The sequence below is a fragment of the Enhydra lutris genome, unplaced genomic scaffold (assembly GCF_002288905.1).
Source record: "Enhydra lutris kenyoni isolate GAN:26980312 unplaced genomic scaffold, ASM228890v2 scaffoldscaffold21, whole genome shotgun sequence".
Lineage (NCBI taxonomy): Eukaryota > Metazoa > Chordata > Mammalia > Carnivora > Mustelidae > Enhydra > Enhydra lutris.
In genome coordinates, this window is record NW_019154105.1 from 22,297,498 (window position 1) to 22,321,675 (window position 24,178).

A 24,178-nucleotide genomic window follows, 5' to 3' on the forward strand; every position below is an offset into this window, starting at 1 on the left:
CCCCCCACCCCCATGCTGGGAAAAATGCCCGGAGTGTGATTGTTGGTTTATATGGTTAGTGTACATTCAGTTTTTAGTGTTTTTTATTTTTTGTTTTTTTTTTTTTTTTTAGAAACTGCCAACCTATTTTTCAGAATGAACTTATCACTTTAAATTCCTACCAATAACGTATGAGAGATCCAGTTTCTCTGCATACCTGTCAGCATCTGGCTCTGACAATATATTTCAATAGGCTTTATTTTTAGAGCAGTTTTAGGTTTACAGGAAAATTGATCAGAAAGTACAGAATTCCTATAAGTCAAGCAGGGAGAGTCAATTATCATATGGTTTCACTTATTTGTGGAGCATAAGAAATAACACGGAGGACATGGGGAGATGGAGAGGAGAAGGAGCTGGGGGAAATTGGAGGGGGAGATGAACCATGAGAGACTGTGGACTCTGAAAAACACTCTGAGGGTTCTGAAGGGGCAGGCGGGTGGGAGGTTGAGTGTGCCTGGTGGTGGGTATTATGGAGGGCACATATTGCATGGAGCACTGGGTGTGGTGCATAAACAATGAATTCTGGTACACTGGAAAGAAATTTAAAAAACTAAAAATTAAAAAGAAAGAAAGTACAGAATTCCTATAAATTTTCTGAGTCCGCACAATCGAGCCTACCCACACACTAACAGCCTCCCCACTATCAACATCCGAATCAAAGTAGTACCTTTGTAATAATCAATAAATCTACATTGACATCATTATCATTCGAAGTCCCTGGTTTACACTGTGTTCCCTCTTGGTATTGCACATTTTATGGATTTTGAAACAGGGATAATGACATGTACCCACTATTATAATATCATAGAGAATAGTTTCACTGTCATTAAAATCCTTTGTGCTCCACCTGTTCATCCCTCCCTCCCCTGACCCCCGGCAATCCCTGATCTTTTTATTGCCTCCATAGTTTCCCCTTTTCCAGAATGTTAACTTATACAATATATAGCCTTTTTAGATTGTAAGTTGCCCTTAATAATATGCATTTACGTTTCCTCCATGTGTTTCCATGATTTGATAGCTCGCTCTCTCTCTCTCTCTCTCTCTCTCTCTTTTTTTTTTCCTAACATTGAATAATAGTCCACTGGATGGATGATAGAACACAGTTGACACCTGCTATTATGGGTTAAATTGTGTCCTCCCCTTCATATTCACATGTTGAAGTCCTAACCTCTAGTACCTCAAAATGTGACTATACTAGGAGATAGGATCTTTAAAGACGTGATTAAGTTAAAATGAGGTCATGAACCTGGGCCCTAATCCTATATGGCAATCCTTATAAGAAAATATTAGGACACAGACATGCACAGAAGGAAGACCATGTGAAGACACAAGGAGAAAATGGTAATCTATAAGAAAAGGAGAGAGGCCATCAGAAGAAACCAACACTGCCAACACCCTGATCTTGAACATTTGCCCTCCAGAATTATGAAGAAATACAACACTTCTGTTTCAAGCTACCCAGTCTGTGGTAATTTACTGCAGCCTTACCAAACGAATAGAACTATTAAAGGACATCTTGTTTGCTTCTAAGTTTTGCAATTATGAGTAAAGCTGCTATGAAAATATGTGTGTGGGATTTTGTGCGGAAGCTTTCAACTCATTTTAGTAAATATCAAGGAGTGCGATTGCTGATCACAGAATAAGAGTACAGATAGTTTTGTAAGAAAGCTCCAAATTGTCTTCCAAAGTGGCAGCACTCTGGAAGTGCTAGAAGTTTTACATTCTAGTGAATGAGTGATCCAATTTCCCCACATCTACACCAACACTTATTATTGTCTGGTTTTGTTTTTTTTTTAATTTTTATTACAGTTGGCTTAGTTGTTGTGACCTGGAATCTCATTGCAATTTTGATTTGCATTGATATTGGCACCTCTTCATGTGTTTACTTCTCATTTGTATATTCTCTTCTATGAAATATTTTCTTCATGTCTTTACCTGTTTTCTAATTGGATTGTTTGTTTTTTACTGTTGAGTTTTGAGAAGTTCTTATTTATTCAAGATAAGAGTCTCACTCAGATATGTGATTTGCAAATATTTTCTTCCAGGCTATAGCTTGATTTTTTATTCATTATTTAATAGGGTTTTTGTTTTGTGTTGCCTGTTTTGTGGGGTTTTCTTTGTGTGGGTTTTTTTTTTTTTTTTTTTCAGAGCAAAGGTTTTTAATTTTGTTGAAATTTGTTTACTTTTATGAATCATGCTCTTAGTGTCATGTCTAATAACTCTTCAACAAATCTTAGGTTCTAAAGATTTTCTCCTCGTTTTCTTTCTAAAAGTTTTATAGCTTTACATTTTATATTTAAGTCCATGTTCCATTTTATTATTTTTTATGTAAGATATGAGATTTAGGTTGAAGTTCATGTTTCTATCTAGTTGTTTTAGCACCATCTGTTGAAAATATTCTTTCCTCCACTGGATTTCTTTGGTACCTTTACTAAAAATCAGTTGTCTGCACTTGTATGGGGGAATTTCTTGGTTCTCTATGTTGTTCCATTCATCTATGTGATTCTTCCTCCATCAGTGACATACAATCTTGATTACCGTAGTTATATAACACATCTTGATATCAGATTCTCCCCCCTTTATTCTTTTATGACAAAATGTTTTAACTATCTACTGAATTTACATTTCCATATAAACACTGCATTTTAATATATATTAATTTCTCACTAAACAAAAAGTGTATCAGTGAACCAGTTAAGATGCACAATAAATTATTTCAAATCTGAGACTTCAAAATATATAAAAATGTTGTGTGTGTGTGTGTGTGTGTGTGGTATAGTTGCAGTAAGAAAATGGAAATGTTCCTTATAATAGCATATATTGATTTGTTGTCTGTAATTGGTGTACATGAATTGTATTCTACTATTTCTTTAACCAAAGTCCCTGTATAATACCAATTATAATTATAACTTAATTCCCCAGTTTATTATTGCCTGATACCTGGCAGACACTTAATAAGCATGAATAAATTATTTCTCAATAAATACATTATAGTCAGATAATAAGCAACATCTTCATTAACATAAGGATAGCATTTACTTTACTATATTTTAATAAATTGACTGACTAAAAGATCTTATATGTACCTCAGTGGATGTGCTCTGAAAACAAGGAAAGGATTGGATACTTGTATATTCATGATTTTAGTGCAAATATTGTGATCTCCTAACTGTGCCTTATATATACAGTGAAGAAGGAAGAATCCATTTCTGAAAATTTGCATTATTGTTATTATTAAACACATATTGTGAGTATAGAATATAGGACAAGAGTGTTCTTTAGTTTCCCCTTCAGTGGCCAATTAGTTCATACTGAGTCAGACTATTAATCATAGGAAATGTATCCTGTTTTTCTTTTTCTTCTCCCCTCATCCTGGTTTTCTCACTTTTACCTCATCTACTTTCCTTGTGGAATCCCATGTAGCCTCTTCTAGGTCCAAGACCCAGATAAAAATCATTTCAATAGGTTGAGTTTTTCTTTCCATCGTGAGAGTTAGAGGCAAGATAAGAACTAGGTGGGGTTGGAGGTTGCCTCAGTATGGCCTTGGGGTGACTCAATGTATTTACAAGACAGACAAACATTTTTTTTCCTAGTATTTTTCTCAACTTTTAGTAAAATCCTGGAACCTATTACTCAAAGATTTCCTGTCACTTTATCAGGACTAAATAAAACGTTTTTTAATCCTAGCTTAGTGTGGTCCATGACTTCTGAAAGGAAGGGAGGGATATATAATGTACCCCAACCCAAAAGAGGGTTGGGAACAATTTTTTTTAAATCTCGCTATAGTATTTTCTTAGAAAACTATAAGAAGAAAAATTTCTCTCTTTTCTAAATCTCATGTGTCTACATTTATACAAAGACTCATAGTACACAGAAGACATTCACATATTAGTGATTAATTTTATCCTCATGAACCATTGTAGAAGTAGAGAAAGGGGGAATTATTTTTGTTATTCAAATCTGAGAAATGAAGAAACTGAGACTTCAATGATTCTGCAAGGTTAAAGAGCCAGAATTTCTGGCTCCATGGAAACGGAAATTTCCCAACACAGTATATTGCCTTGCATAATGCTGAAAACTTTGTGGATTAGTAAACATAAAAAATAAAGCTACACAATATTAAAATTTTTGAAAGAAACATAAAAACATTTTGACCAATGAATACAGAGGAAAATTCAGGCTTAAAATTATAGGTTTGTGCACTGTATTTTCATATTATTTAAATATTCTAGAGCCTAATTTCTTTGAATTATGACCACATGAAACATTTTTCAATACCTAAAAGTCTCCACACTCCAAAGAAGACTAGTTCTTGATTATGCAATTAAAAAAAAAAAGTAAGAGAGAGCCACAGGAAGGGATGGGGAGAGGAAGGAAGGAAGAAAGGAAGGAAGGAATGGAGGGAGGGAGGGAGGGAGGGTGAGGAAGAGAAAGAGGGAAGAAAGGGAGAGAAGGAGGGAGGAAAAAGAAAAGGAAAGGAGAAAGAACTGAAAACATCAGGCAAATATATTACTTACTTGTGGTATTAATTTGTTTAAAATATTATGTTTTAATGACTAAGTTGTTTCACCCCAATGGAAGTTATTGATTAAAATAAATGTTTATTACTCAGGATTGTTAAGAAGGTGACTGGGATCAGACACCAAGGATTGTTTTATAACCATTGAGACTCTAGTCTGTGTCTCATCTCTTAGACTTAATGTACAGTCTGGTATAAGCTCTCATAGGAATCAGAAGCACATCAGACCCAGCAAGACTTAATATCTTCATATACAGTGTTAGACTAATATAAATTGATTATATACTACTTCATTGCTGCAGAGAAAAAAAATCTATAGCTACTAATGGGTTTTGCTTTTGAAAGTCCCAGAAATATTATATTCCTGTCCTTGAATATTAGTTAACTTTCCTTTACTGACCACTTTGGTAAATAAAAAACCACAGAAGGCTAAAAGGTTCCCATAAAATTTAACTACCATATGCTTAAAGAAAATAAAATGGACTTTTATGTCAGGGGTGTGGTTTCTTATATGACAGTTTTGGTAACAACTAGTGATTATGGTTCTGGTGAACTTACTTCCCCTAATAATTACCCATGACACAATTCAGTTCATTCTGCAGAAAAACCCTGATTGATCAAAGCATATACAATCATATATTGTGCATATGGAAATATATTTCATCCAGTTTATGGTGTTGAAAAAATATAGTCTGAGTCAGTGTTCATTAGGAAAATCTCATTTAAATACTCAATGTATGAGAAAATAAAATATATCTGTAAAAAACAGAGGGGGAAAGTCCTGTCATCTGAAATAAACTTTACTGCTATTTAATACAGTTTAATTGCAGAAACACGTGTTCTAATTGACAAATGGGACCAATCTGAATACCATTTACTCTTTGTCCTTGAAGGGCAAGAAATTTTAGCAAATGTCTTAAACTCTACTGAAGCTTCCTCATCTGTTAACTATAACAGTAAAAGGTACTTTCCTCAAAAGGAAATTTGGGGCTTTAATTAGTATTTTTAAATGTACAAAAATAAGTTATAAGCACTGTAAAATCTAAAGAAAAAAATATATACAGCTCCACTGAAATAGAAAGTAAAGTATATGACAATGTTTATTTGGTCTTGTGCCTAAGAATTGAAAGTTTGGATTCAGAAGATCTAGACTCCTGTATCCACATGTTTTTCCATAGTACAATTTTGCAATTCCCTCCCATGAGCATGGGAGTAGACACAATTTCCACCCCTGGGTTCAGCCATGAATGGCTCTGGCCAATGATATGTTCACATATATGATGCAAAGAAAAGATTTAAATGGGCTTATACAATTGGGTGCACTCTCACACTTTTCCTCTGATACTGCCACCAAAGGACACTCCTGGGCTAGCCTGAGGAAGAATGGGAGACATGGGGAGCAGAGCTGAGGTTTCCCAGTTGTCCCAGATAAGGCCATGCTAAATCATTTGATAAGCAGATAAGCACTAAGCATGATCAGCCCAGTTGCTTCTTAGAACTATTCTATTAATGTAAGTAATAAATTCTTATGTTTGTTTGTCACAGAAGTTCAACGGTTGTTTGTTCTACATCATTATTAAGACTATGGATAGCTGATGAAAAAAACTGTATTGAAAGTGGAGTGCTAATGTAACAAAAACAGATCTATTGATTTGGAGACCAGGAGACAGGTAGCAAGGAAACCATTAGAGGAAGCTGGGAAAACTGGAAAAAACTAAAACAGGAAAACGAAGTATGGTGATCTGTGTCACATTTTGTGAGACTGTCACCTGTAACTCAGAAATTAGAAAATGTACGTAATGAAGTTTGGGACCTGACTTAAGAAATGTTCAAGGAAAGCACTGAAAATGTCCGCCAGTTGCTTTTAGCTGTTCATGGTGAGGTACTACAAGAAAAATGAACACTAGAAAACTGGTCAGATTCTAAGCAATATTTTGAAGGAAGATTTAGAGCTCAGATGGCTTGGAAATTGTTAGTTTGGAAAATAAAACCATTCACATCCCCAGCATCTCAAACAAGTAAAAGATGATCGTATTAATACTTTGCCTCAGGATCAAGGAGCTTTGAGACTCTTTGTAGAGACTTCTAAAGAATTAAATTGGTGACTCGTAGACCTTCGCAGCTGGACAAAGAGATTCATAGGAATCTTTTTTTTTTTTTTTTTAAGATTTTATTTATTTATTTGAGAGAGAGAGCATGAATAGGGGGAGCAGCAGGCAGAGGGAGAAGCAGGCTTCTTGCTTAGCAAGGAGCCCAGTGAGGGGCTATTGAGCACCCCGAGATCATGACCTGAGCCAAAGGCAGAAGCTTAACCCACTGAGCCATCCAGGAGGCTCTGGACTCATAGGAATAATAATGGTGTCTTTGCACAGCAGCTTGACAAGTCAAAACACCAGTAATTGAAGGGCGCCTAGATGGCTCAGTGAGTTAAGGCCTTTGCCTTTGGCTCAGGTCACGATCTCAGGGTCCTGGGATTGAGCCCCGCATCAGGCTCTCTGCTCAGCAGGGGTCCTGCTTCCTCCTCTCTCTGCCTGCCTCTCTGGCCTCTCTCTCTCTGTCAAATAAATAAAATCTTAAAAACAAAACAAAACAAAACAAAAAACCAGAAAAACCCCAGTAATTGAATCCAGAGAGGGAGGAATAGGATGAAGCTTGTGGCGTATGTAGTGAACTCAGATCTGATACCTAGAACACCCACACAGTTGTCCAGATCATTTACCTGCAAAAGCACTACTAGCTTGTTTTAAAAGGGCTTAGTCATTCGCAGATTAGAAAAATCAAGGCTGAATCAAGAAAACATACTCCACTCCAGGGTAGGGAGGAACCTGGCCACATTTTGCCTGGAAAGATTTCAGAATTGATACAGACTACTGACTGCTACAGTGCCTCATAGTTTTCTTTATTCAAATCAAAGTGTTTTTTGTAATTCTTCTCTCTCTGACTAAATGGCACAAAACAAACCTTTATGATGTTCATGGATTTTGTGGTCCAGGAATTTCGGCTCAAAACAGTGGAGACAGCTTCTCCCTACTCAACAGTCTTTGGCACCTCAGCTAGAGGACTTGAAGGCTAGGAACGGTAATTAGCAGAGGGCTTACTCACTAAGATGCCTGGTAACAGATGCTGGTGGGGACGTTAGCTGTATCTATCAGGTATATCTTCACATGGTCTTCCCAAGTGGACTTGGCTATTCACAACATAGTAGTTGGGTTCCACCAGAAGTGTTACTGGGACCATTTTTTAAAAGCTATAATCTGCCACACGGTTTGAGTGTTTGGGGGCAGACAATTTGTCTTTTTATTCTATAGTTCTCTGAATCAAGAGAACCCACATCCAAACTTATTTAAGATTATAAGGTTTTGGCCCTTGTGAGATTAATGCTGTAACTGGATAATATTGAGGGTGGGGGATAGAGTTGAGCAAATAATTGAAGCTATGAGTGAAGACTATATTAATTTATGTTAATAGGCCCCATTATTTCTCTTTCCTTGTGCCCATAACACTCTGCTATGTTACTTTTTCAAAGCTTTCTCAGGATAGGTGTAGGAGGTCTTGATAGAATTCCTCTCCCTCGCGCTTGGCCATGTCTCCTTTCCTGGCCTGTGAGTTGTTAGCAAACATGGAGCAAAGAGAAGCTTGGAATGGTCTAGTACAACAGCACTTGTCCTTGCGATTGTTGTCACCCATCAGCATGAGGACATGACTAGGCCTGCCTATAAGAAGATGGGAGATGAGGAGCAGAGCCAGGTTGACCCAGTCATCCCGGATAATCCAGCCTGCTATTACCCAGAAAGAGAATTGAGGCTCACCAAAATTAGCAGAGCCACCTGCTGATTGCCTACAAGCATGAATTTAGAAAAGGCTTATTGTTATGGACCAATGAGGTCCTATGTTATTTGTTGGGAGAATTTTGCAGCAAGAAATAAACTGATATCCATATCTCAGATACCAAATAACACCCATTAAAAGATCAAAATGAATCCAACCCTCAGGTTGTACTGTATTCCATTGTTAAATCAGGAAGGCACATAAGGGCTCATTAACCCTCCAGTTTTTCCCATGCACTATATTTATTGGCAACATGCTTGAGAAGAATCTTACTATTTACGCAGAATCTTACTATTCAGGGTATAATCTTACTTACACCCAGAATCTTACTATTCAGGGTGAAATGCTTTTAGGTATGCATCTCACACTCCCATCCTGTTGAGCTACAGAGAAGTGGAGAGCATCTGCATGAGACTGCCGTTTGCACTGGAGAGCAGAGCCACGCAACAAATTATCTGTAGATTGGAGTTAATGTTAATTAGACTATCAATGATTTTTGTACATCTGCCTGTGAAATCAAATTCACATCCTTAACATTTTACTGTAGGAAATTTCCTGTTAAAAATGAGAGATCAAGAAAGCACTTTGCAATGAAAGGACCTATATAGAAAAATGAGAACTACTTTACGAATCACAAATGAGCATCAATTGTAGATGCACCTTTGGCTCAAAGTCTATAAAAAATAACTATGTATATGTTAATTAATAATAGTGCACACCATTGTTCCTCATAATTTAAATATATCACAGAAGCCAAAGAAATGGTTTTATAATATCAAGAAAATCTGAATGAAGAGAAAGGAAATCTAACTTTCTGGGTGTTAATTCTCCTATTCAGAGAGATATTAGAATAATTCAGTGCTACTCTAGGCAGACACATTATACCTAATATGAAAATTCACCTATTTCAAACGACATCAATTAGGAGCTAAGTAGTAACCTAAGTGATAACATACTCAGATTATCTAAAGCACCTTCTTAGATGTGTATCTAAGCCCATGTACATCTTTTTTTTTAAATCCTGCATATCCCTTTGGGACCAGGAGAAATCCACTGGCATTAAATTTCCAATTGCTGCTGAAAACCATTAGAAATAGATTCAAGTGGCAGTTTCAGACGAATGAGAGAACAGGCTCTGGATTCAAACAACCAGGGTTAGTGTCTCTAACATTAACCACCAGGTAACACTGAGCAAGTTACTTAACCCCACTGTGCCTCAGTTCCCCCACCTGTAAAATATGAGTAATCATTTTGCCCACATCATATGATTGCTATGAGGAGTAAGTTAATACAATGCCTCACACATGATAAACATTCAAAAAATGTGAGCAATTAGTATGTCTAAATGTAATCATACAGCTCAGTTGCCTGACCATCTTTGATTATATACTAGGATCATTATGTGTAACTGTGGGATTAATAGTATTAGATTTCAATCATTAATTCCCTGACATTCAGTTCAATGGCATCCTTTTTGTCATGTGTCTCGATGCAAAGAAAACAGGGACTGTTATCTTCCCAAATGTTTTTTTTTTTTTTTTAAGATTTTGTTTATTTATTCGACAGAGAGAGAGAGATGACAAGTAGGCAAAAAGGCAGGCAGAGAGAAAGGGGGAAGCAGGCTCCCTGCTGAGCAGAGAGCCCAATGCGGGGCTTGATCCCAGGACCCTGAGAACATGACCTGAGCCGAAGGCAGAGCTGAGCCACCCAGGCGCTGCCCCTTCCCAAATGGCTCATCTCTTGTAACCCCTCTTCCGTTCTGGCTATTGTGGAATAACATTATCAACTATGGGAAAAGGTACTCTCACTACAAAAATAAAGGAATTCTCATCCGAGCCCTGATAGTACCTTATTGTAGAACTTTGGCAGATCCCTTATCTTCATCTCAGGGCATGTGAAACTGAGGCAGAAGGTCTCTTCCAAATCAAAAACTATAAATCTACTTGCGGGTATTTAGAATAGCACTGGTTTTAGCCCCAGACAAATATGAATATTAATTCTAGTTTAACTCCTTGCTGTCTGGGACTCCCATCTTTTTCAGGGTTAATATATAAGATTTTGATTACGACTGATACATGGAAAGTGCATGCCAGTGAGTGGTATATATGAACTTTGAAACGCAGACTGCTGAAGCATGTCATGGTGATAAAAGTCTGAGCTCTAGAATCAGGCCTCCTGGGTTTAGATCTCAGCTCTTCTAACTCGGGAACTGACTGAAGTCTTTAAATCCAGTTTCTCAGCTCAGTTTCTAATCACTTTCTCATCTGTAAAATAAGGATAATGATGGAATTTTCCTGATAGGATTGTTATGATGAGTAAAAGAAATAATGTGAGCCACCTGGGTGGCTCAGTGGGTTAAGCCTCTGCCTTAGGCTCAGATCATGATCTCTGTCTGGGTCCTGGGATCCAGCCCTCCTTCAGGCTCTCTGCTCAGCAGGGAGCCTGCTTCCCCCCTCTCTCTCTGCCGGCCTTTTTGCCTACTTGTCATCATCTCTCTCTCTCTGTTGAATCAACAAAATCTTTTAAAAAAGAGATAATGTACATAGATAATTCAGTACTATTAATTATTATTCCTATTATTATGATAAATATGCATTTATTCCAGAAATGTTTGTTACTTCTTATGGATTCTCTATTCACAGTCTCATTCTCATGTAGATCTTCCTCCTAGGCTGCTGCTGCTGCTGCTTTTTTTTTTTTTAATCAGGGAAATGTCATTCAGTAGTAGATGCTTAAAGGTCAGGAAAAATATAGCACGGATTAAAAATCCAATGAACACATTTTAATCGACAGCTTAAGGGGCAATAAACTTCACATTCTGCTAGATACATTTTAGAGACACATACATGATTTTCTCTTTTTCCTGGCACCTCTTTTTTTTTTTTTTTTTAAGATTTTATTTATTTATCTGACAGGGAGAGAGATCACAAGTAGGCAGAGGCAGACAGAGAGAAAGGGGGAAGCAGGCTCCTTGCTGAGCAGAGAGCCCGATGCAGGGCTTGATCCCAGCACCTGGAGATCATGACCCCAGCCAAAGACAGAGGCTTAATGACTAAGCCACCAGGTACTCCATCCCTGGCACCTCTTTAGCCACATTTGTATCATGGATTCCTCCCACTAGATAGACATTTGGTATGACATTGCTCATCCACTGGTATTTTTAGATGTGATTTTGGCAAACTGCCCACTTAGAGAGACCATGTCCAATGCAAGTAGATGAGCACCATAAGCATCAAGTCACTTTGAGTGGAAGTCAGAGTCCTCTGTATAGCAGTGACTAATGCCAACAGCCTATTATAAACCCCATTGTACCTTTTACACCCATAGATAAAAGAAATATCCCTTCATAATTTCCTTATCTAAAGGCTATCCAGACAGGTATCAAGGGATACCCTGGTTCCTAAATCTATTACAGAATCTTCACTAAATATAATTTTACTCATGTATATTTATGACTTTTCTATAGGGTTCTCTACATGTATTTCTTTCCTCGTCTGAAAGGGAATTTTCTTTTTCTTTCTCTTCTTTTCAATAAAAGCACATGGTTGATGTTATTTAAAGCCTCATGTCCCACAGTAGAGTAGTATATGAGGTCATAAATGGCTCTAGCAGTTATCAAAAGCCTCGGCTTCAACCCCAGCATTTAATCATCTGTAAAAACCAGTTATAGGCTCATATACTTACCCTCCGTGAACATTATTTCTCTCATGTGACAAGGGAAAAAATATTTTTAAAAAACAGTCTAAACAAACCACATCACCCAAAAATTAATAATGAAATTTTTTTTACTCATCTCATAAGCACTCAGAAGTTCCATACTTTCACTGACTTCCTTCAACGGGCATTAATTCCTTAATGTTTGTTCAACATTTTGAGGATGGTGGGCAGTATATAAGTGCTAAGTGTTACTGATGATGTTACTATGTGACTTCAGTTTGGCAGCACGGATTAGATGAAGAATAGCACAAAAGGACTGTAGTATGGCGGGAAGAAACGAGATTTGTGATTATACATATTTCAGCTCCGGGAAGATTCCTTCTGCGAAGGGGTCTATTTACCCTTTCTGAGCCTTGATTGGTCAACACGTCTTCTTTCATGTATTCAGAAAGAATGAATTATACTGACACTGGACATTTGCATGAGGAAGAGTGCTCTGCTTCATACACAGCAGGAAGAGGTCACTGACCCACTACTGAGAAACAGACATTCTAAATAATTAGTTAAAAAATAAGAATGACACATCTATACTCATACAGAATTTCTCAGTTACTTCTCAGTTCAGACAAGGATGCCCATTATATAGATCACAAATACACACACATACGCATACTCCTCAGAGTCAGTACTGTAGTTGGTATGCCCTGGTATAAATGTGGACCCTGAGATTTGAAGCCATAGTCTATGTTTTATTTGTATCATAGTTTATTAATCAACAAGACTCCCTCCAGTGAATAAAGCAAAAATATTTAAAATCTTTTGTTTTCTGGACTGCAATAGTGAATTCTACCTTTGCCCCCCTCAATATTTTGTAACTGAACCTCTATCTATTTCAAAATAGATTTCAAGTCATTTTCAAATTCTAGAGCACTCTAAAAGCATTGTTTAATTTCTATAATTTAGCGTGAAGATAAATATTTTATGGTTATCTTAGGTATTGAGTCTCTGGACCAAAAATGGAGAGATACAATTTATAATGATTTTGATAACAGAGAATCATTTGTGCAGCCAATTTGATCCAGGCATTTTCTGTTTTCTGTATTCAAGTCATCTCTGCACTTTCTCCCTTCCCTTCTAATTATACTCTATTGTTTTTCTTGGGGAGTGAACTATGAAGAACACTTTTGCTTGTTGACAGAGATGAAACTGAAGAATATTTTCATGGAAGATTTATGATACATAGCCAATTACATCTGGATTGCAGACAGAAAATTAGTTTTGGATTTGTCTCATTCAAAGATCATTGACAAGTGTGATTCATCATAATAATTTTGCAGAGGAATCATAGCAGATCATGGCCTGCACCACAAATGATGCTGTTATCACAATCCATCATGATTAAATAGTGGTCTGGAGTTAGATGAATGAGGACTTGGAATAATATATAAACATTGATAATTAGATGTTGATTTGAAGTAGGGGATGTGGAACCTTGTGTGGTACTATTACCTTACTTACTACTGAGCAGATTAAGAATTGTTTGTGTTTGCTACTTTTGAATTCTATTAGAATCCCCATGAAAATTCTGCCTGAAATTTACAAACAAAACTCCCTTAACTTCCTATTTAAATATTGTTAGAATAGGCCCTATTGATATACTTTCATGTGATGCTATCCACCTTTTATGACAATTTTAAGAAATCCCAGATAAGATTTTAAAAGTTTCAAACTTACAAAAAATTGCCCCCTAAAGGGTATGTCCTTCTCCGGGCCTGATTTATTTCCCATGAGTTAGAAAAGCAATACAAAACTCAGCTTACTGTTCTCAGACAGATCTTCATAGATCCAAACTGCAAAAAAATTATTAATCTCTGCCTTCTTAGAAACCCTCCTGATGATTCTCATGCCTCCCTGGGTTCGTAATTTATTTACTCATTCAATAAATACTTAGTGAATACCTTATTATGTGCCAGGTACCGTTCTAGGTACTGGGAACACAACATTAAGAAAATGGACAGAATTCGACAAAGCAGGAAAGAATGTCCAATGGAAAAAAGACAGTCTATTCCACAAACAGTGTTGGGCAAATTGGACAGCCACATGCAGAAGGATGAAACTAGGCCATTTCCTTACACCACACACAAAAATAGACTTAAAAATGGATGAAAGACCTCAATGTGAGAGAAGAATCCATCAAAATCCTGGAGGAGAACACAGGCAGCAATCTCTTCAAACTCAGCCACACTGATTTCTTCCTAGAAACATCTCCAAAGGCAAGGGAAACAAGGGCAAAAATGAACTATTGGGACTTCATCAAGATCAAAAGCTTTTGCACAGCAAAGGAAACAGTCAACAAAACCAAAAGACAACTGACAGAATGGGAAAAGACATTTGCAAATGACATATCAGATAAAGGGCTAGTATCCAAAATCTATAAAGAACTCATCAAACTCAACATCCAAAGAACAAATAATCCAATCAAGAAATGGGCAGAAGACATGGACAGACATTTCTGCAAAGAAGACATCCAAATGGCCAACAGACACATGAAAAAGTGCTCCACATCACTCAGCATCAGAGAAATACAAATCAAAACCACAATGAGATACAACTTCACACCAGTCAGGATGACTAAAATCAGCAAATCAGGAAACAAAAGATGCTGGCAAGGATGCGGAGAAAGGGTAACCCTCCTATATTGTTGGTGGGAATGCAAGCTGGTGCAGCTACTCTGGAAAACAGTATGGAAGTTCCTCAAAAAGTTGAAAATAGAGCTATTCTATGACCCAGCAATAGCACTACAGGATATTTACCCCAAAGATACAAATGTAGTGATCCGAAGAGGCACGTACACCTGAATGTTTATAGCAGCAATGTCCACAATAGCCAAACAATGGAAAAAACCTAGACGTATCAACAGATGAACAGATAAAGAAGAGGTAGTATATATATACAATGGAATATTGTGCAGCCATCAAAAACCCGAAATCTTGTAACGACATGGATGGAACTAGAGGGTATTATGCTAAGCAAAATAAGTCAATCAGAGAAAGACAATTATCATAAGGTCTCACTGATATGAGGAATTTGAGAAACAAGACAGAAGATCACAGAGGAAGGGAAGGAAAGATGAAACAAGATTAAATCAGAGAGGGAAACAAACCATAAGAGACTCTTAATTTCAGGAAACAAACTGAGGGTTGCTAGAGGGGAGGGAGGTGGGGGATGGGGTGGCTGGGTGATGGGCTCTGGAGAGGGTATGTGTTATGGTGAGTGCTGTGAACTGTGTAAGACTGATGAATCACATACCTTTACCTGTGAAACAAATAATACATTATATGTAAATTAAAGAAAAAAAGAAATGTAAAAAAAAAGAAAAGAAAACACAAATGTCTGCCTTCTTTGAGCTTACACCATAGGGGGAAGAATCAGAAATTAAGCAAAATAAATACACTGATGCTACTTTGTTGTTGGAGAAAAGGAAATCACAGAAAAAGTGTTTAGGGAGCATGAAATGGAAAAAGATTCCAGAAATTTTGAAATGTGCTACTTAGGTATGTACAGATGCAACTGAAAAATTCTTGTTCCTTCTTCACTGCATGCCCTAAAAAAAAGTAATTGAGTCAACCATGCATGAAGCCTTTTAAATGCTATCTGCCTATTGGACCTGCTAGCTGTCTACTGCTTTGCTCAGAAAGAGCCATATTTTATTGAATTATTGTTTGTAATGTGGAAAGAATTATGGTTAGAGCACCTAACTTAGACTACCTTTAGCACTGTAAAGGGTCTCAGAAAATATTTAGTCCTGTCTTCTCATTGTAGCAAGGAGTAAATTTTATATAGATAGGTAAAGTGGCTGACAATTCCACGACTAGTGAAGTCAGGACTAAGACGTGGCCTAAACTTCATTAACTCCAAGTTCAATATTCCCTGCTATCATTCTGTCCATTCCACTGCCTCTCTCTGCTTAACATGCTAAATGCCCCCACTGCAGCCCTCCATCCCACAGCTGGTTAGCATTTTCTCCTCGTAAATACGCAGCCTGGAAGTGTTTAAGATAAGGGCACATTTCTTCAGAGGCCCTAAGCACCAAAAAGAAAATTGATGGTGCATCCTCAAGGTATTCAAAAGGAAACTATCCTAATACATAAAATATGTATAAGGAAACCCAGAGTTATTTTTCCCTGATGATGTATTTGATGGTTTATTTGCAAGATCAGCATCTAATTCTTTAAAAGAGTATCTTTATCAGTTCTGATTGACTAGTGTTCCAGCTCAGACTAATTCTGCCTGTTGGATGACCTCTCACGGATGATCAGAATTCAGCCCTTTGTTTAGGAGGCAATTTCACATTTATAATAAATATGGTATGGCTACAACTGGCTAAGCATGCACCAAACTCACCTCACTCTCCCCTAGACTACATTTTATGCCTCCTTTAAAGTTGGATGTGACTGTATTTCTAATAGGATCACTGGGATATGAAGAAAATCTATGCCACCTCCAGGGCTGATCTCTAAAACCTCCCTGTGTGACCCTTCATGCTTTTCCATCCCCTTGGTGAAGAGGAAGGAACTCAGGGGGACATAGAAGAGGCCAGAGCCACAAGATAGAAGAAGCACTGGTCTCTGAATTACTCTGTAGAAGTCTATTTGCCAGATGCCCAGATGGAATGCTATGTCAGCAAGAAATACATTTCTACTGAGTTGAGCCACTGAAATGTTGGGGTTTACTTTTTATATCAGCTAGCCTACCCTGATTAACCCTGATTAAAGTGCACCTTATATTTAAATGTAAATCTATGCTTCTTACTCTCCTAAAAGTCTCACAAACTTTCCTAATTTATAATTCCATTTCCATATACTGTCAATTCACAGAATTTGGGAGTGCTTTCCATAGGAAATTTCCAATTAATATCTTTAACTATATTTGGGCCTTTCTTATTTTGGGTATATTTATCTCCTAAACCTTCTTCATTTAAAAAAAAAAAATCAGCCCATAGTACAGAGCTAACTTTGCAAGACAGTCCATTACTGCTTGCATATTTTTATAAATGGTTACTTTTTTATTAGTAAGAATATTAAGATATGCAAAAGTTACAGAAAATAATACAGCTCCCCCTATACCTTGAACTCATCTTCAGAAATAAATATCCTTACTCTAACATAAGCCTATGGTAAACCCCTCCTCAATCACATTTCCTTTACTCCTTTCCAGATAGAGCCATTCTCTTAAATTTGATGTTTAACACCTCTATGTATTTTTTTGTCATTTTAAGGCAAATATTCATTCCTAAGCAATATGTAGCATTGTTTTGCATGTGTTTACATTATCTAAATGTATATATACATAGAATGGAAATTACTATATGTATTCTTCTCAACCTGCTTATATTGGTTAAAATTATATTTTTAAATTTCATCCTTATTGATATGTATGAGTCCAATTTATTCACTTTCACTGTTACATTCCACTGCATACCTATACCACACTTTTTCTTTTCCATTAGTGGACTTTCAGATTGTTTCTAAATTTTTGCTATTAAAAATATCTGCTATTTAAAACTTCACTATGTAGGTCTCCTTATGTACCTGTATAAGAGTTTTCATTGAGTACTTCACTTAGACCTAGAACTTCCTGACTGATAGCCAGGATAAACTAGCTATGGCACAGCAACTAATTATTCCTCAATCTCAATAGTTCAACACCCAACAGTTCAGCACTTGTTCACACACATTTGCTGTCCAGGTGATGCTCCAAGTGAGCTGTCCTTCAGCTATAGGCTCAGCATTCAGGATGCTTTGAGTTAATAGTTACTTCATGTCATCATATGCTCACATGGTCCCTGGAGTAGAACAAGAGAGTACATGAAATATCATGTAACAACACTTATGTACTTGATTTGGAAACAAAATGTATCACTTTCACTCACATTTCATTGACCTACAATGACTTACAGCTATTAAGGCAGCAGAATTTAATCCTCCATGGACTAGATAGAAGAACCGGATGTGTATCTTTGATTATACTCAATATTTTATTTAACATTAACATCAGTTAATATTAACGCAATATCTTACTAATAATCCCAAAAGTTTCTCCAAAACATTGCACTAATTTACACTAGTTGGGAGTAGTAGTGATGTTCCACATCACTGTCAACACTTGATTTTGTCAGACTTTTTCATTTTCGTCAAGGTGGGCATGACACAGCATCTTACTGTGGTTTTAATTTGCCTCTCCATGGCTGAAAATGAGGATGGCTGCCATTTCACAGATTTCCTCTTCTATAAAGTGTTGTTGCTATTGGCATATTTTTCTACTGAGTTGTCTTCTCTTTGGATGCAGTTTAAAAAAAATATGTACATATTTAGAATATAGAATATATATATATTTATATATATATATTCTAGATACTAATTATTTGTCAGCTTTATGTGTTGCCAATACCTCTACAGAGTTTGTAGCTCATCATTTCACTTTTATTTGTGGCATCTTTGGATAACTAGAATTTTTAATGTTGTCAAATTTATCTTTATATTTCCTTTCTTTTTTTTTTTGTTTTTTGTTGTTGTTGTTTTTGGTTTTGGTTTTGCTGGGGCTTTTTTGTTTGTTTGTTTGTTTGGGTTTTGTGTCGTGCCTAAAAATGTCTTCCCTAGTCCTGTGTCATACCTAAATATAACTTTTGCTAAAAGTTAAGGTTTTTATTTCACATGTATCATCTAATCCACCTGGAACTCACTAGGGACTAGTACGATACACAGATTTCTTTTTTTCTATTTATAAAATCAATTTTCACACCTTACAATCGAATAGTCAACTTGCTTCTTTAAGGATATGCAAAAAAAAAAAAAAAGGATATGCAAAGGCACCCTGTTTTGTATAGTTTCCAAATAAGCATGAGTCTGTTTCCCAGCTTGTCTTCTGCTTCTTTGACCTGGTGCTTATCATATGACCAGTTTACACTGCCTTGTTTTCTATTGCTATACAGTAATTCCTACTTTCTGGCCCCCCTGGTATCTATTTTAATTCATTCATATAATCAACAAGTATTGGTTTCACACATACTGTGTCAGGAAATTTTCTAAGGGCTGGGAATTCATCAGAAAACCAAAAAGGCAAATTTCCCTGCCCTCATCAAGCTTCTGTTGTAGTAGATAAGATGGATAGGCAATAACAAATCACACGCAGTATTCGTTATATATAAACTAGTAATTGATACATGCTGTGGAAAAAATAAAACTTGACAGGAAGACAGGAAATGCCAGGGGTAGAAAAGCTACCATTTTACATAAGATAAATTTTCCATTTGAAGGGACATCTGAAGAAGGTAGAGGAGAGGATTATTCAGATACCCAGGGGGAAAACGTACTCAGAAGGAAGTAGCAGTACAAAGGTTTGGAATTTGGGGCGCCTGGATGGCTCAGTGGGTTAAGGGTCTGCCTTAGACTCAGGTCATGATCTCAGGCCCCGCATCAGGCTCTCTGCTCAGCAGGGAGAGGGAGACTGCTTTCCCCTCTTTCTCTGCCTACTTGTGATCTCATTCTCTCTCTCTCTCTCTCTCTCTCTCTCTCTCTCTGTGTGTGTGTTAAATAAATAAATAAAAAATCTTCAGAGGGGAAAAAAGGGTTTGGAATTTGACATTTATTATTTCAAAATATTTTTATATAAATGAGTAAAGTTTTCTGGGAACATAATCTCATTCTTTAAAATCATCTAGGCTTCCCTTGGCCATTTGCTTTTCTACATACACATTTATATGCAAATTCTTTAGGGAACAATCTCTTACACTGTTATATAGAAGAATTTACTATCAACCATTATTAAAGCCTGATCAGCTAAAATAACACTTACTTTCTCCATTGATACCGTACAAATCAAAATATAAACATTTATACATTCTATTTTCCTCCACTGAAAATAAAGAATAGTTTATAAGGTCACAGATGAGCTTTCAGCATTCTGGAGTATCTGGTTAGAGGGCTTGGTGAACTTTTCTAGAAAGTCAGGACAAAGGTGTGAGTAAATTACACCCTTAATCTGGCCCCACTGGATTGGAATTCCAATCTCTGCAATATGGCTCTGACTCTGTGACCTCACACAAGAAAATCAACCACTTTGATTCTCAATTTTCTCATCAGTAAAAAGAGAGTCACAATATACTTGCTCCCTTTAGGAATATCAGGAGGAAGAAATAAAATAATTTATGTGAGTATGTTTATCAGTAACTAGCTCGATACAAGTTTGTGAAATTTGAATTAAGATATTCATGCAACCACTCTTGTATATGGTTAGCCATGTTTTGCAGGAGTTAATTAGGGCTTTTTCCAGAAGCAGCAAGCTCACATGGATCAAAATAATTCCCATAATCATTCTCTTACCAAAAAATGTCCTTCAAAGATCCCTTTATCTGCAGGATAAAAACTGAACTCAAACATGGCATGCAACCCATTCATCACCTGGCTCCTGGACATTTTTCCAACCTTACCTCCATCTCCTCCCATACATATCCTAGTGTCCATCCAAGCTCAAACTCTTTGTACCTGCTATTCCTACTTCCTAGAAGGCCCTCCCCTCTTTTGTTCCTTAAGACTGCCAGAAGGCCACCAGTTCTACATCACTTTCTCTGTTACTTACAGACATGGACAGGATATGACCCTGTGCTATTTAACCATTATTTTCTAAGTACAAGACATTCATTTTTGTGTGTACTAAAGCTTTTAGGCCAGGTCCGATTTGACTGGTCTGCAGAGGATTGTAAAATATAGTTGAATTAACGCAGGGCAGAATCCTTTAAAACCTGTCACCTACAAAATTGGATGTGTCCTAATAGCCCAAGATAATGCTGTTATTGGCTGAAAAATTTGCGCCAGCATCCCTTTATGACTCTGGAAATTTTACAATGACCTTAATAGAACCCTGTATGATTCCTACAATTCAGTATGAGAAACTCGTCATTCCCGGTATTGAGCAAAACATAGTATAGATTGTATTTGGTCTTATGTGCAGGTAACAGTACCTATCAGATGAAATCTTTAGGAGTCTACTAGAAACTTATTTTCAGTGTTCCCTCTTGCCTATAAAGGCACCACCCTGATTTGGTGAGTCTATTAACTGCTTTCTTTGTAGGGAGATCTATTCCTGGGAAATAAACTTGGCTGACCAGCCTATGAACCCAAATCATCTATTTTTTGTATTGATTTAGCACTGACTCACTTAACCTATTAAAGCACCTAATTTTGCCAGGCTATATAGCAGGGTGGAATTTCTCTCATATTTATTGCTCCTCCCAATAGCCTTGTGAAGTAAGTGGTCATAAATGACAGTTGAAGAATTTATGCGCCAAACTTCCATCCTGCAGCTGTTATACAACCTTCTCAGACACTGGCCAATTAAGCACTCAGAAACGTATGCTGATAATTCCATTCATCTGGATTTTGTTTTGTCGTTTCTTTCTTTTCCTCCTTTATGTTGTGCCATGTATTACAGCAAAACGTTTTTATGATCTACCTACAACTACATTTGCTCCTTTTTGTGCGTCTCCCATACCATAGCTAGGATTATTTTTTATACATTCCAATCTCAGATCCACAACACACTTTGATCCTCCTTTCTCCTCTACCAGATGTATTTCCAGAAATGATGCGAAGAAAAACTTGCTTCCCTACAAAAACACCATTAAGAAAGTTCATTCTATTTGTTTTCTGGCCAGCATTGCCCATTTAGCAGACAATTTTATTGAGCTGTGTATACTGATGTGTGCATCTTTTTGAAAGTTCATCGTACAGTGACTCCAACACTGCTGTCTGGCTGTAGACCATAAGGAGAAATTGTGAGGTGTATAAGGTTCAGAGCTATCAGAGCTCGTTCTCATCTGTACTCCTATTACATCACCTCGCTAGCTGTTCCTATTTATTACTCTATCTTCAAAGACCTTAATTATTTCTACTGGCAGCAAATCTTATGCCTGAACCTTACTGAGCCAAGTTTGTGAGATTTATATTGGAAAACGCTACAGAAAATATTTATGAAATTCCCTACAGTGAGTGTTTTCAACATGGGAATAAGGTATCAAACCACCACATCTTTACTTGAGTGACTTCCACAGCCCAAGTCCTGTCTTCACTCCATCATGGATTTAATCAAACTCATTCTTCCAAATTCCTCTTAGTGCTGCCTCCTCCAAGAAGACATTTCTGATTCACAGGTCAATTTTGACCCCCTCTGCTGTGCACTCATATCAACCTGTATACACACTTCTGTGGTAGGACTTACCACGCTATACCTTAAAGGTTAATTGTCATGCTCCCTCCCCAGGCAGAGAGTAAGCTGAGTCAGGGTAGGTATTTCATCTTATTTAGAGTTGCAGCCCAAGTACAATGCCTACAGGAGCTACTTAATAAATATTTAATGAATAAAGGCAAATGAATAGTGTTATTTTCTCTTTCTCTACTTCAGAAAGGTTCATTACTCAAGGTATGTAAATTTGTTTAATTTTTTTTGCCCCAAATGAAATTCTGCATTCCTAACATGTATTAAGAACTCTGCAGATATTTGAAATGAAAGAAATGAAGAAATAAATAAAACATAAACTCCCCAAGTACTGTTTTTGCTCTCAAGCTCTCCACAACCTTAAGAGTAGAAGTAAGGATATGATCTTATTGCAAAATAAAATTGATGTATTCCTGGTGATCTTTTCAAATATAAAAGTACAGGTGCAAAACCTGACAAAAACAAAACAAAAACTAAAGGAACTGACTTTACAACTCCACCTGTTCTAAGATTCCTATAGTTTTAGCCAAATTTTGTTCACTGTGCACAGAACCTACAAATGATTACACAGAAAGCTTACATTTTAAAGCTTGGCTATTGGAGAAAATAGTCTGCCAAAGATAAGCACAGCATCTTTTAAAAATATATTTAAAAATCCTGTGAGACTTTTCTGAACAATTGCTTTATCAAAATGAGATATCTACTGTTGCCAATTAGTCCAGTGTTAATGAAAGTCAAGCTTTAACGAGCTTATTGCTTCTTTATTGTCCCTGCCTACACGTAACCCTCCATCTACCTTTCTACCTGGTTGTGGAGATTGGTCTGATAAAAACATGCTACAGATGAATTGCTCAGAGGATGTCAGAAGGGAATGTTTCAGCACACATCCTAACACTATTCTGCAATTGTTATTTTTCATGGATGTCCACATCCTGGTAATATATCCCTAGATTTGACTGTAATCTTGCCACTGAGCTCGCCTGCAGGTCTCATAAAGTTGTTTTAGTGTAGCCTTAAGTCACAGATTCTGTGGAACCAGACAGATAGTACTACCCAATAACATCCTTTAGAGAACACATCTGCACTTACATCTCCTACTAATAAATGTTTCCACAGGGGAACAACATTCTGTCGCATGAAAACATTCAACATTACAAAGCTACTAGCCGGCCATGTGCCTATTGCTTTTGAAACTGGATTAGCCATTCCTAATACACAAAAGGTTTTCAATCATCCTTGCATCCTCTTGATCCATAGATCCTGACATATTGAGGCATAAAAATAAAGTTTACTTATACTTTGAGTGATTTAGGAGAATTGGGCTCAAAAATATTTGGTAATTGTTTTTGGAAGGCTCCCTGACTTAAAATCTAAAAAATGGATGAATTTGAAATTTCAGGAAACTAGAGGACAATATGATAATGCACAAACAATAGAAGTTTTTGTCTCACATAAGTTAGGACCCATATTCTAACTGTTCCCAAATAATATATGGCAGTGTAGTGGGTTGAATGGTGGTACCTTAAAAAGATGTCTATTCTCTAACCCCTAAACCCCATGAATATAACCTTATTTGGGAAAAGGGTCTTTGCATATGTGATTAAATTAAGGACCTTGAGATGATATCATCCTGGGTTATCAGGGTGTGTTATAAATCCAATAACAAGTGTCTTTATAAGAGATGGAAGTGAAGGACAGACACAGAAAGGAGGCCATGTAAAAAACAGAGGGCAAGACTGAAGTTTTGCAGCCACAAGCCAAGGAATGTTTGGAACCACCAGAAGCTGGAAAAAGCAAAGAAAAATTCTCCCCTACAGCCTTCAGAGAGAGCAAAGCCCTGCCAACACCTTGACTTTAGACTTC